Raw genomic sequence first — 18312 nt, forward strand, 5'->3', positions numbered from 1 at the left:
CTCACTCTCTAATCCCTGATGAACATTGCTGGGCTCATCGTGGGCTTACAGCCTAGAGTTTTTTTCCTTGGCTACACATTTTTAATTACCAACCTATTAAAATTTACACCTTAGGAAACACCAAATTATGGTTATACCTAAAATAGCCACCATTTATATGTTATCTCCTGCAGATAAAAATAAAGTGCTAAAAAAAGTATAAGGGAAATATTTTAAGTCACATATGAAGAAGAGAGTATTGAGTCATCATAGTTGGTGGGCCAAGGAGCATAGTTCTCTCAGAAAATATAAACCCTAATGCTCTATATTTCTTGGGGAATAAGACAGATATATATCTGCCCAAATTGATTTGTAAAGAAGTTGGCATGCAAAGAGGATGGCAACTAAAACTACATCTTGTGTTGTTTTCATAGCTCTAACCACAAATGCTCATTTCTCATAAAGCACACAAATTACAGTCAAATGATTTAACTACAAATAAATGTAATGGAATGTCTTCTTTGTTCGTTTTTATTTTTATTCACTTTTCCCTTTAGCAAGATTCTCAGCCTTCACATTTCATGTCTAAAAACTCCAATTTCAGAATGTCTCATTTTTGTCTATGTTGATGCTGGAAATCTCTTTTATTTGAGTGCCTGAAAGTAACTGAAGAGCCAGAAACTAATGATAGAGGCCAAATTCCTCAAAAAAGATTTTAAAGAGAAGAGACTCCTATTACAAAAAAAGAAAAAGAAAAAAAGTCACTTACTTTCTATTATACTAGCCGCAACTAAGGGAAGAATTCCTTCATAAAAGCAGAATCATTGTGGCTTTTGCCACTATTTCCCAGATAGAAAGCTCTTCTCTGTTCTGAAACTCAGTGAAGGATTCACAGATTGATTCTTTTTATTTGACTCTGCCCATCAGAGAAAAGCAAGAAATTAAAAAAAAATGACTAAAACATAAATTTCAATTATAAAACTAATTTTGTCTGAAGTAGTCCAACAGAAGAACCATGTAGCTAAGATATGTATGGAGTTACCAAAGGAAAGAACGTGTACTCTCTTTGTAGCTGATCTTTTTGGAGGGAGAAGGGAAAGGTGTGAGGCTTCATTAAACCTCCTACTAATTTCCAGAAACATGCTCACCACAGAGGTTGGATCCTAAAACACTTCATTTCAAATGCCGTACAGGAGCCATCCAAGAAGGCAAATGAAAACAAACAAACAAAAAGCAAATTATCTGAAGGGAAATAGCCACTAAATATGTTGCCTATAAATCTGTGCAAAAGAACAAAAAACCACTAGTACCATGACAACAAAAAGGGACTACATTTGGAAGTCTAACGAGAAAACTGTTTCAAAATTCTTGCTAAAATGTTACAGTTTTACCTAAGCAAACCATCAGTCCCCTGCTGAGAGGTGATTGAGCTGACTGCATTCTGCTTACAATCCCTGGAATCCCACCCTGGTTTAGGGAGAGGCAATACATAAACACACACAGACACACCCACACATATATATGTAAATATACATGCTTGCGTGTAACTATCTTTTGCTTAAACTGTAACTAATTCATCTCATTTTTATTAGAACCAGTTTTTCAGATTTGCTAGATAAGATCAGTGACATTACTTAAAACAGACTTTGATCTACTTGTTTAAAATTAGAGTAAAAAATAATTTTCATAATTTTGTGTGACAGTTGGTCCAAACTGCCAAAAACAAATGTTTTTTAAGCATGAAAAAAAATTAAACTGTCATTTACAAAGTCTGGGCTGTGCACAGTGAGTTATCAACGTGATCTTTTTGTCCTTTTCTACACTAATCATCAATTACACATTTGGGTTTTGAAAACTAAGGTGGGGATCTAAATAACAGCAGGTTTTCTCCATTGACTTCTCTTACTTTGCTTTCAGGCTTTGGAAAGATAATTACTCATCTACATCAAAATCCTTTTGCTAGGTTCTTTTAAAAACGAGTCTGTTGACATCTCTTTACAAGGTGAAATGATCCAGATTTGTTGGAGTAATACATAAAAATGTTAAATGAATCAAGTCCCTGCAATCTCTCTGTACCCTTCCCAGCAGGACTGTGATGATCCAAAAGACTGGCCTAAATGAAGGAGCTCAACACACAAAAAAATAATGACATTTCATTGTAAGACAGTCTGAGGTTTCCGTTTATTAAAACAAATCATCTCGAGTATCTCTTCCTCAGAGATGTAACTGTTGCACACCTATTCATGGGAGCCTTATGTTGGGAACTATTTTCCATACCTGCATGTTTTCTAACCTTGCACAAGTTCACTACTTTCTTTCTTTCCACTTGGTAATATTTCAAGGGGTATGTGTGGGAGAAGGTGGGGTGTTCCATACTCTGAACTTTGTTTCTTGGTCATAGTCTGCAACCCTTCACTTTCACACTCCCTCCTTCTCACTACCATTGTTTTGGAGTGTGGTCTAAGTTTCTGCAGACCTCTTTTTTTTTTTTTTTAAGATTTTATTTATTTATTTGAGAGAGAAAGAGAGAGAACATGAACGGGGTTGGGGGGGGGTAGAGAAGGGGACAGAGGGAGAGGGAGAAGTAAACTCCCCACTGAGCAAGGAGCCTGACACGGGGCTCCATCCCAGGACCCCAAGATCATGACCCAAGCTGAAGGCAGATGCTTAACAGACTAAGCCACCCCGGTTCCCCTCTGCAGCCCTCTTATTTGTTGGACAGTCCTCACATGATTTGTGGCATGAGTGCTCTTTGGCATGTGTTTCACTGGATCCCTCGCTCTGGCCTGACTCCTGACATTACAGTCTGAACACGGTCCCAACTCCATTCTCTTGCCAAACTTTGAGGTTGTACAGTAAGAACACTGAGTGCCATTTACAACTAGGATTCAGCAGGTTTCTAATTGTCACGCATTTAATCTTTGTCTAGGGGAAGATATATCATTTTTTCCATAAATCTATTGTAGAAGTTATTAACCCTCCTTTATGGATATACTGAGCCCACTGCGTACATGAATTACAGTTGCTATTACCTGTTTGTCATGGAGTTGTTTACATTTGTCTTTCTTGCTGTTCTAGATTATAAGGTCTTTGAGAACTGCATTTATTTGTTTTTATATGCTCCTTTAGCTGGAACTATACTAGGCATATAATAGACTCTAAATAAATATTTACTGAACGGTAACACCACCACCATAATGTAGGTATCATTCACACATTTTAAATTAAGCAACTCATGAATGGGAGATGTGAAGTAATTGTTCTCGGTTCTCCTTGTGGATAAATAGGAAAACAGAGATTGAAACCTCAGAGAAGTCTGACTCTAACACCTCTTCTTACTCTGTATGATCTCAGATTCTGTTTTCACTTTTCACATAATTGGTTTTGTATTGTCAGTGTTTTCATTCCCACCACTGTTTTCATTTTCATCCCACATGTAAATTCAAAATGGAAAATAATCTTTTAATTAAATGAGAAAAAAATTATCTGAATGAGAATGATTTGCTTTGGATTTTCTGAATGGGGAGGATTATTATTTGGATGAGATCAAATCAGGCAAGTGGTTGTAAATACTGAGGACGATAAAATAGAAATGAGATGTGTAACACTGCATTTAAAATCCCAGTTCATGATCCTAATCGCACAACTGTTGAAAAGAGGAGAAAAAAGAGATGTTGAAATCAGCCTAGGAGCCAGAATTCTTTTTCCTAGGAGAAATATTCCTAAGTTTACTGGGTCTCTGAATCTGTTGTTTGCTCTGTTTTTATTGCCACTCCTTTTCCTAACACTTCAAAATGTGGCTATTGGGAAATGTTATTACAACATATTCAGTTTAGCTAGCCTTCATTAAAGGCTAATCGGCCCATGTAATCTATTTTATATGTTTCCATACCATTTGCTGAACTGTATCTTCTCAAAATAACACTTTTAATATCTTTATCAATAATAACCACAAGTAAAACTGTGGACTTAATAACAAACCTTCAATGTTCATGTCCCTGAGCATTCATGAAAAATATGGGAAAATAACTTCCCAAGGAATAGCACATAGAGAGGAATGTTGCCCATATTTTATGGGAGAGTGGTAAGGGGTAGCAAGCCAGTCTGAAACACAATGAACAGGACGCTGACACACAGCATTGTATTTTCAGAGATGTTTTTCAGTTTAAGCCTTCTTTTTATAAGCATATAAAGCTTCTTTCACAGGATATTTACTACCATAACTCTGCCTTATCTCATCCCACTATTGTAGAGAATACTGTTATTGTAGAAACAATACCCCCAAATGCTTAGTGGTAGGGATGTTGAGAGCAAGATGAATTCTTGACTGCCATCATAGAAAGGTGTGTAGGAATAAAGATCTTTGCATCACAATATAATTACTGAGTCCTAATAAGGTGAATCTCTCCATCTTCCTCTTTCCGTCCCCCTTTTCCTCCCATCCCCCTCCTCTCCTTCTCCATAGATGATAGTAGATACAGGTAGAATTCACTAAATGCATACAGAAATTCATATATGTTTCTGAAATCATTAAGCCAGAAATTAAAAATGCAGGTCATTGAATGTGCTATGGAAGGTAAGTGGATGGAGGAAGAAAGTGAAAAAATAGTGGAACTGAAAAGAAATTCTATTAAATCAAAAAGAAAACAAAATAAGGGATATAGATTTAAAATGCTAGTTCCCTTAAATACTGATTTTACTGCAAATCCATGTAGTTACAAACATTGTTTTCATGATGTATTTCTGATGCTGTACAATTTTCACATCAAAAGTGTTTTTCAGATGTATTAAAGATATTTTTTCTCTATTTTCAAATATTGTGATAGACTTTCACCTTAAAATAAGTATAGAGCTGTTTAGCTGCACGTCTCATTTTTAATTGTTGAGGAACAAATTCTGCTATGTGCTTTAAGAAAAAAAAAAAGAGCTATGGACTCAAAGAGAATTTTGGAGTTCCTTTCACTTAGCCCTTAGAGTGATGTTTCCTTCCATAAAAAATTTACAGAGTCTGTCAATAGATTCTTTATCATTTCTCTGCTTTCTAAATAGTTGAGCAGGCATGGAATCATCTGCTATCTCTACTTGGAAAGAAAATAATTACTTGAAATGTATGATCTATTTATGTTCACTTTTCAGTATTTTAAACAGCATTACAAGGAACACATTTAAATCTATATTTGGATCTAAATCAGATGTCTCTACAATGGAAAATATCTGTGGACTTGATTATATATGTTAAGCTATATTAGCAGAAACCAGCAGATCCGCATTGTGCGGCGGTCCTGCAAATGCAGCTGTCCATCTTTACATCAGCATGCAGAGTCTCTCTGAATGCAAATAACAGCATCACTGATGGGCTTAAAATAAACTCAAAAATTAAATTGAATTTAATGATTTCTAATATTCCTTTCTTAAAAACTCTGCTTACCAGTTTAAACGGGTTTAAATTTATTTGCTTTCAAAAGTAATAACCTTTTAAGTAACTCCTCTTTTCTCCCAGGGCATCTGTGTGCTTGACTTGACATTGATCAAATTTTTCACAGGACTGCAAGTCGGCCCTACATTTCAATTTGAAGGTAGCTTAGCCTATTTGAATCAGATATATATATATATATCAGATATATATATATATATATATATATATATATTTTTTTTTTTTTTTTTTTTTTTAAGTAGCACATCCAGCACGGAGCCCAATGCTGGGCTTGAACTCATTACCCTGAGATCAAGACCTGAGCTGAGATCAAGAGTCAGATGTTAAACTGACTGAGCTACCCAGGTGCCCCTGAATAAGTTAATTAAAAAAAAATTAATAGGCTTTGTTTTGTAGAGTTTTAGGTTTACAGAAAAATTGAACAGAAAGTCATTAAGTGGGGGCACCTAGGTGGCTCAGTTGGTTAAGCACCTGCTTTTGGATCAGGTCATGACCCCAGGGTCCTGAGATGGAGCCCTGCATCGGGCCTCCTGCTCAGCGGGGAGTCTGCTTCTTCCTCTCCCTCTGCTTGCCACTCCCCCTGATTGTGCTCTCTCTCTCTCTCATATAAATAAAATATTAAAAAAAAGTACAAAGTGTTCCCTTAGTCCTCTTCATCCCACACTTTTCCCATTATTAAAATCTGACATTGGTGTAATGCATTTGTTACAATGTAATTCAAGTTGATGGGCCAATAGTGATACATAATTACTAACTACGCAACTACATTGGTGCACTTACTGGTGGTCCACATTTCTCTCACACTCTGTTCATTTATCTTCATTCTTTTTTTTCCTCTTTGTTTTTTAGGCTGCATAATCTCTATCAATCAGTCTTCATGTAGTTAATTCTTCTGTCAGTTCAGAACTATTCTTGAGTTCCTCTAGTGAATTTTTCATTTCAATTATTGTCCTTTTCAACAAGTATTTCCATATGGTTCTGTTTTAGAATTTCTCTTTCTTGACAGTCTTAAATTTCAGACTTTATCATGCCTTTCTTTACTTCCTTCAGCATGGTTTCCTTTAGTTCTTTGAATATATTTGTGGCAGCTCCTTTGAAGCCTTTGTTAAATCTGACTTCCGGACCCTCTCTCAGGCAGTTCCTGGTACCTGCAATTTTTCCTGTGTACATATTACACTTCCATTTCTTATTGCATATCTTGTAATTTTCTGTCAAAACTGGACATTTCAATCCATTTAGAGTTTACTGTTGTTTACTTGTTTTGGACTGGCTGGACTATTTTAGTGAAGTCTGTCCACCACCACCCCTAACAGCATGAAGCTCTAATGTTGCTCTTCAGTGGGTGTGGCCTTTGGAATGTACACAGTCCCCTGGAATGATAGTGGTTTTAGCAAAACTCTCCTTCACTGTCTTGTACTCAATGTTAGGTTCCACTAATTGCCAGCTGATTGTTTTTTTTTTTTTAACAATACTCTGCACATAAATTGCTCCATACTCTAATTCAATTAAATTTCATCTCCTTTGCAAGGGTAGTTTTCCAACACAGTGTTTAAGGTATGTTCTGAACCCCGGGGGGCTCTTCTTAGCTATTTATTTCCTTAGTTCTCTCTTTTAAACTAGTGGGCTTATGGTTTACTTTATTTGCTTTTATGAAGCTGTCTCCTCTTAATTTTTTTACCATCAAAATATCAACACCCCACCTTTTCTAAGAGTAGTTAAAGGTTTGAACTTCTCTATTTCAAAGACCATTGGTTCCTTATGAGTAAACCTCAGAGGTTGGTCAACTTAAGGCTTGTATCTATCTCTGGAAAAAAAAATCTCTGAGCTATGGCTGTGGAGCTGAAGACAGGGACAGTGGCTCACTTCTCTAAATGACACTGTGCTTTAGGAGCATGGCACTGGGCAGGAGCAGTAACCTCTGGTCTTCTTGGCTCGCTGCCCCCAACATGGACTCTTCTTAAAAACTAATTGGGCAAGGATCATTGGGCCCTAATATTCTCAGCCTGGTACATCTGAAATAAACGCTGCCCTGTGGCTGGAGGCTGGATTCAAGAAGGAAGCAACCTTTCAGGATGCACTCATATGGAATTTAGCTTATGTAAGGATGAGAAATGTGGGCACTGCCTATCCTGGGAGTATCATAGTCCTTGACCAAGGAGAGAGGGAGCCCTGTGTTCTAGGCTGCTCCTGCCTGAAATGGAGTTTATGTTCACTGTGAGTGTAAGAGGGGAGAGGGAGAGAGCCTGGTTCAAATGCTACTCTCTCTCGCTATTCTTACTGAGTAAAGTTTCTTCATTTGTTGTATGCCCCTAGAACAGTTTCCAGAAATTTTAGGCTTTTTAAAAAAATCTTTTCTCCAGTTTTATTTATGTTGCTAGAAGGGAGTCTACGGAGCTCCTCACATCCACTTCCAAAAGTCGAGTTCTACAGCTCATGAAATTTAGGTGTTCAAAAATGAAAGGTACCTTGTAAATCATTTCATCATAGCATGTTACTTGTAAGAGAACTGAGGCCCAAGGATGTTTAATTGTTTAAATTTAAAACTAGTGAAAGAGCAAGAATTGTAATCCAAGTTGCTAATCTTCCAATGCTTTTTCTTCACTACATGCTGTTCTAAGCTTGAAATTATACTATATAGAAAATCATTCCATTTAAAAATTACATATTTGGAGGGAATATTTTACTGTTGTTGACTATAATAAAGAGTCTTCATTTAAAGACTGACAGAGGTAGATTCCAATATAGACTAAATATGTTAAAGATTAATAGGGACATAATCTGATTATTGAACAGACTGATTATACTACAGACTGTGTAGGGGTACATAATAATCTCTCTTGCTTACTTTACTATTTTGTAATTGTTGATATTTTTAATAAAAGAATAATTCTAATTCTGTTATTCCAAGAAGTCTAATGAGTTCTTTCTAAAATATAGTAATTTATGACCTGGAATATCACACAGGAATGCAAATCTACTTGTTTTCATCAATGCTTCTCTACAGAAGTTTCCAAATTGAAGGAAGATTATTGGAAGAGAATAAATTTATTATGGAGACTGAAAGATAACACCAACACTAGCGAAAGTCATAAGAGTTGTGAATTCTGGTTGTGTAAATGGACTATACATATGGTAGAAAAACAGAGATGTTGATGCAGATATATGTACACATTGATGTTTTTCAACTAAGGGTGATTTTGTCTCCTAGGGAACATTTGGCAATTAGGTAGAAATCAGGAGTGAGGCTAGACATCCTACAACCTACCATGCAGGCAGCATTCCTTCACAACAAAAAATCATCAAGTCCCAGTGTGAGTAGTGCCACGGTTGAGAAATCATGTTATAGATGATTATGAACACAAGCAGAGGCTCCTTTACGATATTGCCATAAATTTATTCAACTCGTATTTCTTTTGTATATACCACGGATCAAGCACTGTCCAAGGCTTTTGGGAATTCAGTGGTGAGTAAGATACAGTTAGTTCCCTCATGGAATTCACACAATTTCATAGAGACAACTTGAGAAAAACACCTGAGTGGAATCTGAGTAAGACCCTGAGAGAGCTGAACAAAGACTTTAAAGCACATGAATGACTTCTTTCTACTGGCAATTTGATTCAGTTTTATGATCACCTAGTGCATAGAGTATGCACTTAAATTCCAATCTTTCATGACACACAGTATTAAAGAGAAGAAAGAGGTCTCATTTTGAGTCTAGGTTTTGTTCACTCTGAGTACTGCAAAGTTTTCGATCTATCTAGATCAGAGGATGAAGCACAGTGGATTTAATTTTCACATTTAACAAATCATTTTACTTCCACAATTAATAGAGAAGCACCCGAGAGCAATTTAAGGGGGTGGGGGGAGGTATGCTGTACTGGCGGTGGTTTAGTAAGAATGAGCCAGAAGCAGAGCGTGATTCTGATATAGCATCATGTTATCAATTCCCCTTGGGCCTCTGGCCCCAACCTTACGGACTTGTATTAGAAACACAGAGTGAGAGAAATGAAATAAGAGTAAGAACAGTATGAATCATTTCCCTGTAATGCCTGTGGACAACATGGGGGCAGTATTACTACTGATGTCAGCACCCTTGGTCTTACCCAATCTGCAGGAGAATGGGTAACAGCAGTGATTTTATTCAGGTCTGAACCGTGACGACAGAGACTTGTTAGCACAGCTTCTACTTTTTTGCATCCACAGCTGATGGGGATACACCAGAGCATGTTAGAGAAAGGGATGAGGAAGCTCCAGATGATCTGCATAGCCAAGGAATTCTGTGGTGACTCTACGATTTTGAGGAGAAATGGAATTTCTAAAGAACAGCTAAGGCAAACAATTGAAACACTCCTTTTAAGCATTATTATATTCTTGTTTTACTTTCTGACTCATGCAGGGTGAGAAACATTTACTTTAAAAGTTTTTTTTTCTCCTCCTTTATACTTCTATCACTTACCAAACTCCTAAGGAAAAAAAAAAAAAAGAAAGAAAGAAAACTAAGCTAATAACATGTATTTTTGTATGCTTAAATCAGCAATAAAATTTTTCTCATATGTAGAAAATGGAGGTCTGTCAGCCCATATATTATATCCATTATAGCAACAAGAATACAAGCAGGGTTAAAATAAAAATACATCATTTGACTGTCTAGAAATAATATTCTGAAGATTAACAAAGATACTACTGTTTCTTTATGAGAGTTCTTTGCTGTTCAATCTTGCTACTGTAGGATTGATGATTTCATTTAAAATTACAAAGCTTCCCCCCACACACATCAAAAGCAATATCCAATATTGTTATCATGAATCCTATCACCATGAGCAGTCATTATGTATTCTCTCAGAATGCTAGGAACCTAAACATAGGGTCACTAGATGAAAGAGAGTAGGACATACCATGTTGCTTTAGATTTTATATTTTCCCTAAGAATCTGATAAAATAGAAGAGGGATAAAAGAAATTATGAAATGGGTTAGCAGGAAAAAAACTCCTAAGACTAGATCTCCACCATTTAGTCAGTTGATTTATATGAAGGGCATTAAAAAGACTTTCTAAACTTCATTTATTTATTTATTATTTATTTATTTAAAGATTTTATTTTATTTTTTAAGTAATCTCTACACTCAGCACGGGGCTCAAACTCACACCCCAGAGATCAAGAGTGGCATGTTCCACTGACTGAGCGAGCCCGGCGCCCCAGAGACTTTCTAAACTTTGGATGTGGATTTGGAATCACTCCCAACACTCCCTATTTTATTACAATAATGTGCAAAACAGTGTGGAGGGAGGGAACACATTCGTTGATTTCTTTTTAAATGTAATTTCCAATGAGGGAGGTCCAAATTCATTATATCCTTAGCAAATTGCGTTTTCTAAACATAAATGTGAGGCAAAAACAAAGAAGCACTCTTCAGATCTTATGTTTTTCTAATGAAATAGAGGAATAAAATTGAACACACTTTTGTTCTCCTCCTGACTACCTATTATTCCAATAATTGTTTAATGTGTCATTTAAAAGAGCACCATTAAAACAAAGAAAAACAGTTCTGCATAATGAGTAGAATGCATTTAAACCAAACATTTAATCTAAAGAAAATGATCAGTAGGGTAAAAATTTATTTCTGTGCTGCTTGTTAGGAAATGAAACTGCTTAAAAGCACAAAATTGAACAAAAATCAAAATGGCTACACTAATGCTTCAACGAAGCTTGATTTTAAGGTAACCTTTTCCCTCTCTTCCACAAGTCTCCCCCCCCCACTTCTCAGCCTTTTGTTTCAGGAACCTGGTACCACCCTGAAAACAACTAAGGAGGCTGGCAGCAAGTACACAATTCCTGTCAAAACCGACTAGATCCTCTATTTCCCTATGAAACCCCCAGCCACAGACTGCTACAGCCTCCTTTGCCTGGCAAAGCGATAAAGCTATTGTTCCTCTTTATCCCCAACTCTGTCTTCACGTTATATCTTGGCTACCAAGCACAGAGGTCATTTTTTGACAACAGAAATACAAAAAGAGAAAAAAGAAAAGAAAAAGTATACTAAAATTTCATTTATGAATGAAAAGTTGCCAGTTAATCAACACAGTTGATCAAATTTTTACCCACACTAAATTCTAATTTTTCTTGAGGATATTCATATAGTCATAGGACTATTGGGTAATAAGAAAGGTCATATCTTTCCTAGCAATTTTATAAAAGATGAATTCATGGTTTCCATGTGGTTGCTTTATTTTCTAATTTTTTTTTTTTATGAATCCCAGGGATAAAACTAGTCATGCCAACTCATGGTTTTTAGAACCTATTTCTAAGAAGTACCAAAATGGATTTGAAGTGTGTACTTTCTGATTCTCCAATCTCAGGAGAATGAATTCAGGATAAATAATGAATCTGACATTTTAAAAATTAGATATTTGGGACTGGAGACAATTAGTAAGTCTTTTCAGGACTAAATATTCCTTGTATCAATTGCCTCTGAATTTTTCTAGGGTCAAGAAAAAAAATTCGAGACTGACATACTTTTTGTGGCCAGAAGTAGATATTCCTCATGAACTGACGAAATCAGATCCATATGTTTTAAGTGCAGGTGTTATCACTGTTATTTGGCTTGAAGAATTTAAATGTTTGGCTTCTAATTTTGCAGGCAGTGCCAAGCCTTTTCTACATGAACAGCTTTAGCTCTGTTTCAATACATATGCAGTTGAACTAACCAAATTGTAAAGTACACAGCAGGGATGAATTTGTTTGGAAAGATTTTAAGGAATGTCATCTCCCACTGATCGCTTAGCATTGCCAGCTAATGATGGATATTAAGCAAGACTATCTTGTGTTACACCACTGGAGTCAGTCTCTTAGATTGGGTTCCCTTAAAATAGACCCTGAGGTAAGGACTTAGGTGCGAGAGTGAGAAAATGAGAGGCAGGAGAAGAGGAAAGGGAAAAGTCCAACATAAGGGGGCATTTATTAAGGTCATCACCACAGACTTGGACTTCCACAGACTGCCACCAACCTGGACATTCGAAGAGTCGGAATGGTCTATCTCAAATAAGAGAAGCTAAAGTCCTTAACCAAAACCCGCTTTCCCCCCACTCTTTGAGGATTGCCCTTCAGGGGCATTATCACACTTTTATTTATGGGTGCTCCTGTGGCTAAATCAAGCTGGGTTTTGCAAGAGTAGGAAGCTGCAAGATGCAATGTGCTTAATATAGGCAATAGCAGCCCATGATGAATCTGACTTACATGACATTTCTCATCATGACTGAGGCTGAAATCAGACATGGGCCAGAAGATGTGATACAAGCAAGAGATGTGTGTTCTATAGGAAGTTTTGGGGGGGAAATCATAAGCTGATGTTTTTTTATCAGCCCATCTGAATGCTGGTCTGTGCCTGCTCAAACACTTGTGAGTGTTATTATTACAGTACTGTCCTTTCCAACAGTTGCAGTTTTTAAAGGTAACCCTGGAGTGTAGCAATAAGATGAAGTCACCAGCAAATATTACTTTACTGCTTATGTATTCATTATATCTGAAAGATTTGTCAAATACTGATTTAATAAAAAGGAAATTACTGAGGCATTGACGAGTTTCACATAACTTAGGATTACACTATAATAAGAGCAGGGGCTTACCTGTGCTTACCTCTGAAGCACAGTCATAAGAAAGCTGCTTCTATATTAGGTAAAACAGTAGATAAAACCAAACCAAACCATACAGACCAGTTATTCACCATATTCAAATGAGATAACAAAAGCTGTAGCTTTGCAATTTAAAGAAATGGAGTATTAAGGAGATAGCTAGCAAAATACTAAATCTATAGTTTTGGAGAGAGAATAAAGTATAAATACTTGATCATTACCAGCACAATCACACTGACATTTTCATCACGAGGAATAATCACAGATCTGCGTTGTATCTTTAGACTGGGTCAAGTATCACTTTGTGCAGTGATATATGAAGGGAATCATTTTAAATTAAACGTTAGCAGAAAAGAGAATTTCAGAAGGTTAAGAAAAAATAGCCAAAGAAATTTCTGTGCTTCCCCAATCATCTTAGGTAGGTAGGTCCTTTAGTACAGTCTTCTCAACTTTATAATTTACGTTTATATTTTACACCAAGACATTGCCTACAGCCTGATTAAAACAGACATAAGCAGAGACTGTAATTTTATCAAAGAACAAATAACTATATTTAGTTATTAAATATTTTTCTACCCTTCAAAGACAAAAGAATTGGTCTCTGTCCTTGAAGATATCATAGTTTAGTTGGGCAGGTGGGCAAATAAATTCTTGCAATCTAATATGCTAAGTGGTATGACAGATGAACATGTAAAGTTCTAGGGGCAGTAGAAGGAAGGGACACAGGACTTCAGGAAGACCTTCCTATAGGAGAAGATCTTCGCCATATTTTCAGAAAGACAAGAGTGACCTAGATTAAATGATGTGTGCAGAGTGAGCAGTAGAAACAAATACACAGACCATGAAACATCATGACTCTTTCAGAAAACCAAGTATGGTAGACTTCCACTGTTTGCCCAGGACAGGCTGCTCTTTACGGAGTCTCTGGCTTGATTCTGAAGGCAGTTTTTGAACCATATTATGAGAATTTGGGGGGGAGATAGTTAAATTTAATTATTAGAATCACTAGAATAAAGCTGATTCATTTGACTTATCACCCTTTAATAAAAGCACTTAGTTTAAAAGAATCCTAATTCCTGGTCATCAAATTTAATAAGGTACTTTTTGTAAAGATTTATTTATTTACTTTAGAGAGAGAGAGAGTGTGTGTGCAAGCGGGGGGAGGGGCAAAGGGGGAAGGACGAGGAGAGAGAGAATCTCAAGCAGACTTTCTGCGGAGGACAGAGCTGGACGTGGTGCTCCATCTCAGGACCCTGAGATCATGACCTGAGGCAAAACCAAGAGTTGGATGCTGCACCAACTGAGCCACCCAGGTGCCCCAAATTCAATAAGGTATTATCTAAGTCTAAGATTATTGCTAAAGAGGTTTTTGGTAAAGGCATGGTAGTATTCATGCAATCTTCATAATTTTAAGAAGTATAGGGCGCCTGGGTGGCTCAGTTGGTTAAGCGACTGCCTTCAGCTCAGGTCATGATCCTGGAGTCCCGGGATCGAGTCCCGCATCGGGCTCCCTGCTCGGCAGGGAGTCTGCTTCTCCCTCTGGCCCTCCCCCCTCTCATGTGCTCTCTCTCATTCTCTCTCTCAAATAAATAAATAAAATCTTTAAAAAAAAAAAAAAGAAGTATATATTTACTATTTTACAGTACTCCTATTACTGTTTTCTTATAAAATAAGCACCCAAAATTTTCTACATCAGAGAGAGCCTATCATGAGCACAGATGTACTTAAAGACCAGAATGTCTACAATGTCTATATTCCTCAGATGTATCTATCTCTGTATCTCTAGATATAGAGAGATGCATATATAGAGAAATACAGATACATATAGATTTAAATAATGACAACTATCCTCACAATAATATTGATATATGTCATCCTATTACCTAAATGTGGGTGTCTAATATAAAGGTGTAAGATGAATCCATGTCTGAGAGTTAGCAATGGGTCACAGCATTGTTCAAATAGTTCCTCTAGAATAAGCAGACCCTTCCATAAATTCTAAGCTTAGAAATTTCAGTAATTTTGTCTCTCATAGAGCTTGAGATCGTGACAAATTGGTTAGCTAAAAGGAAGAGAAAAATTGTCTTGGCCACCCACCAAGGTAGTGGGCCAGAAAAACTGGATTCAGAGAGCTGAGATTGAGCTGTAGATGGTACCCTTTTTTACATGGGTTCCACTGACAGGTACATGATTGTGGGTGCAGTTCTCAGTCCTTGGACTTTCCTGCTTGGAAATGGACCCTCTCAAGCACATTTTGCTCTCTATAGAGCAAGCACTTACTGACCTCTTTCCACACCGCAACTCCTCAATGTAACTTGGCTCTAGGCCTAGCAGCCTACTGAAATACATTAATTTAACATTCATAGAATCATCTAATGCTGAAACTGGAAGGAACTTCAGAGGTCAGCTAGACTAATTTTGTATGATGCATGATTCAACCATTTATTGACTGTGTGCCTACAAGGCAATATGATGAGAATGTTCTCTCTTGGCACTCCTTCGGGATCTGAGAAGCAGATTCAAATCTGAATGTTATTACAGAGTTGTATGAAGAGAAAAACTTGATAGCCAGAACGTTGATTTAAATTCTGTTTCTGACTTGAATTCTGTGTGATTTTAGACAAGTATACGTTCTGTGCCTCAATTTCCGTATCTGTAAAGTGGGATGATAATAATACCCAAATCATAGAGATGGTCTAGAAATTTATTGATATATACATAAATTTTTAAGAATATTTCCTGGCACTCAATAATGCTCAATGAATGTTATTTCATATTTTCTGTGATCTCTGCTCAACTTAATACTTCCTCTTTCTCATAGCTACCTCTTCCAACAAACCCTCAGTTTTCTTTTATAACAACTCATGCAAAAAAAGAGGATATTGAAGGGCTACAGGATGAGACACCCCAAAATGTTCCACTTTGACACAAAGATTATTTCAAGTTAAAAGTAATAAAATGCTCTCTGCCTCTCCCATAAGTGCCTAAGTTTATAAGGAGAGTGTACCACAGGAAGAGAGCTATTAACAGAGGCCCCCTTTACTGAAGGAATCATCTGCATAATAGAAAAATCTTGTTTTTCCAAATATCTCCTTTCACCTTCTTGCTAAGGAGATTTCTCCCCTTTGGATCCTCAGGCCCTGCTCCTGTCCTTGGCTTCATGTTGCCTCACTGTCTTTGAAATTTCACATCTGTATGGATTCTCCATATGCATGCCCATTAAATTTGATTTTTCCTATTATCCTGTCTCATCAATTTGATTCTAAATCCAGCTAGAAGGATGATAGGGCAGAAGAAAATCTTCCTCCTCAACAATATTAATAAATTTTTGCTCTCCTTTTGCTTACTGTTTAGGAAAAATAGAAAGGCTATCTTATTAGCTAGTTTATCTTACCAATATTGTATTAAATCATAGAACAAATTTGTTTCTGAATCCCAGAGATCAACATCTTTTAGTACAGCATATCTCAGAGGCTTCTTGGTTGTGTTTTCATGGTCTCAGATATTTAATAACTTTATAATCACTTCCAATTTTTAGATGTTCTACAATATCATAAATTTGTGTAAATAGTAAGATTCTAACATAAAAATAATGAATCTGACGTTATAAAATTGCATGCCATTTTAAATGAAATTGGAATCTACTGAGTTTTGTTTCAGATAAAATAGGAAGACAGTGGGAGCAGGGACCATCTATATTTCTATGTTAATAGTATAGTACCTACATGTAGTTGACTCTAAATATTGTTGAATGAGTGACCTGATTAGTCATTACAACAAAAAATATAAATTTTGTAAGAAACATTAATAGAATCAGTAAATGTGTATTTTGCTAAAGGCAGACAACTGACACAAGTGTGATAAATTGATAGCCATCAGAATACAGATATTACTAATCCCTACAAATTTGTTTGGTAATCAACATACATATTTTAATTTCCAATTAGTTTAGTTTTGCTCACTGAGCAGCTATATGCTATTTATTTTCTAAGCTATACATTTTTAACAGTGGATATATGAATGTAAAAATCTATCTTCAGTTAACAGCAAGTGGAGTATTTTATTGAGTATTCTCACCTTAATGATAGATTCTAGTATAAATACCTATCTGAGGCTGAGCTAGCTGACAGATTCACTTTGTCTATCCTTCAAAAGCTGAGTAAATTCTTTCAACTTTTCGAACATCAGAATTTTCTCCTAAATGTTTTAAACTCAAAAATGGCCAGGCTGGAAGTTTTTACTGTGAGTTCCTTTTGGAGACACACATTTCTTTTATTTTGTATAAGTGATTAACTGATAGAGTGATTTCTTTACCCATGCTTCTTTTAACACTTTGTCCTTTTATATTTCATACTTTCATCATATATAGTTTGGATACACTAAATTATACTTTAGGATTGCATCCTAATATTAGAAACTATAAATCAGGATTAGACATATTTATCCTGTGTTTATAAATATATAACTTATAGTTTTCACTTTTATGTATTTATACATTCACTATCCTATTTGATTATGGTAGACACTTTATTGTGAAAGATGTACACATACCTCTTTAGTATGCAAAAATATATGCATGCAGGGGGGCGGAGCAAGATGGTGGAGGAGCAGTAGACCTGGATTTCCTCTGGTCTCAGGAATTCAGCTGGATAGGGATCAAACCATTCTGAAGACCTACAAACTCAACAGGAGATCGAAGAAAAGAAGAGCAACAACTCTCTCATCAGAAAAGCGACCACTTTCTGGAAGGTAGGACGCGCGAAGTGAATCCAAGGCAATATTTGGGAGGATAGACAGCAGGGGAGGGGGCCTCCGATGGCCACTTCTGGCAAGTGATAGAGCCACGGAGCACAAAATCGGAACTTTTAGAAGTCTGCTCCACTGAGGGACGTCGCTCCAGTGGCTAAGTGGAGGGTGGAACCCTCATGGGACAGTGTGGTCTCAGGACCCTCGGGGTCACAGAAAGACCGGGGGGTGCCTGAGTGCAGCAGAGCTCCCAGGTATCGGAGTGGGGAAGCTGGCTGCAGAGACCAAGTCGAGGTGTGGGCCCTCAGCTCGGGGTTGCCATAAACCGCGATCCGCGGCACAGTCGGGCCACTGCTCCTCCAGCAGGGACCCAACAAGTGGCAGATCCAGGGAGACTCCCCTTCCTCCCCTGGGAGGAGCGGCACAGGAGCTCACCAAAGGGATCTGCTGGGTTTGGAGACTCCAAATGGGGTCGTGTGACAGAGATAGAAATGCTCAGTCACAGGTTGGGTGAGCACGGAGTGC

Source organism: Leptonychotes weddellii, chromosome 14 (genome assembly GCF_054177405.1).
Source record: "Leptonychotes weddellii isolate Sample4059 chromosome 14, ASM5417740v2, whole genome shotgun sequence".
NCBI lineage: Eukaryota > Metazoa > Chordata > Mammalia > Carnivora > Phocidae > Leptonychotes > Leptonychotes weddellii.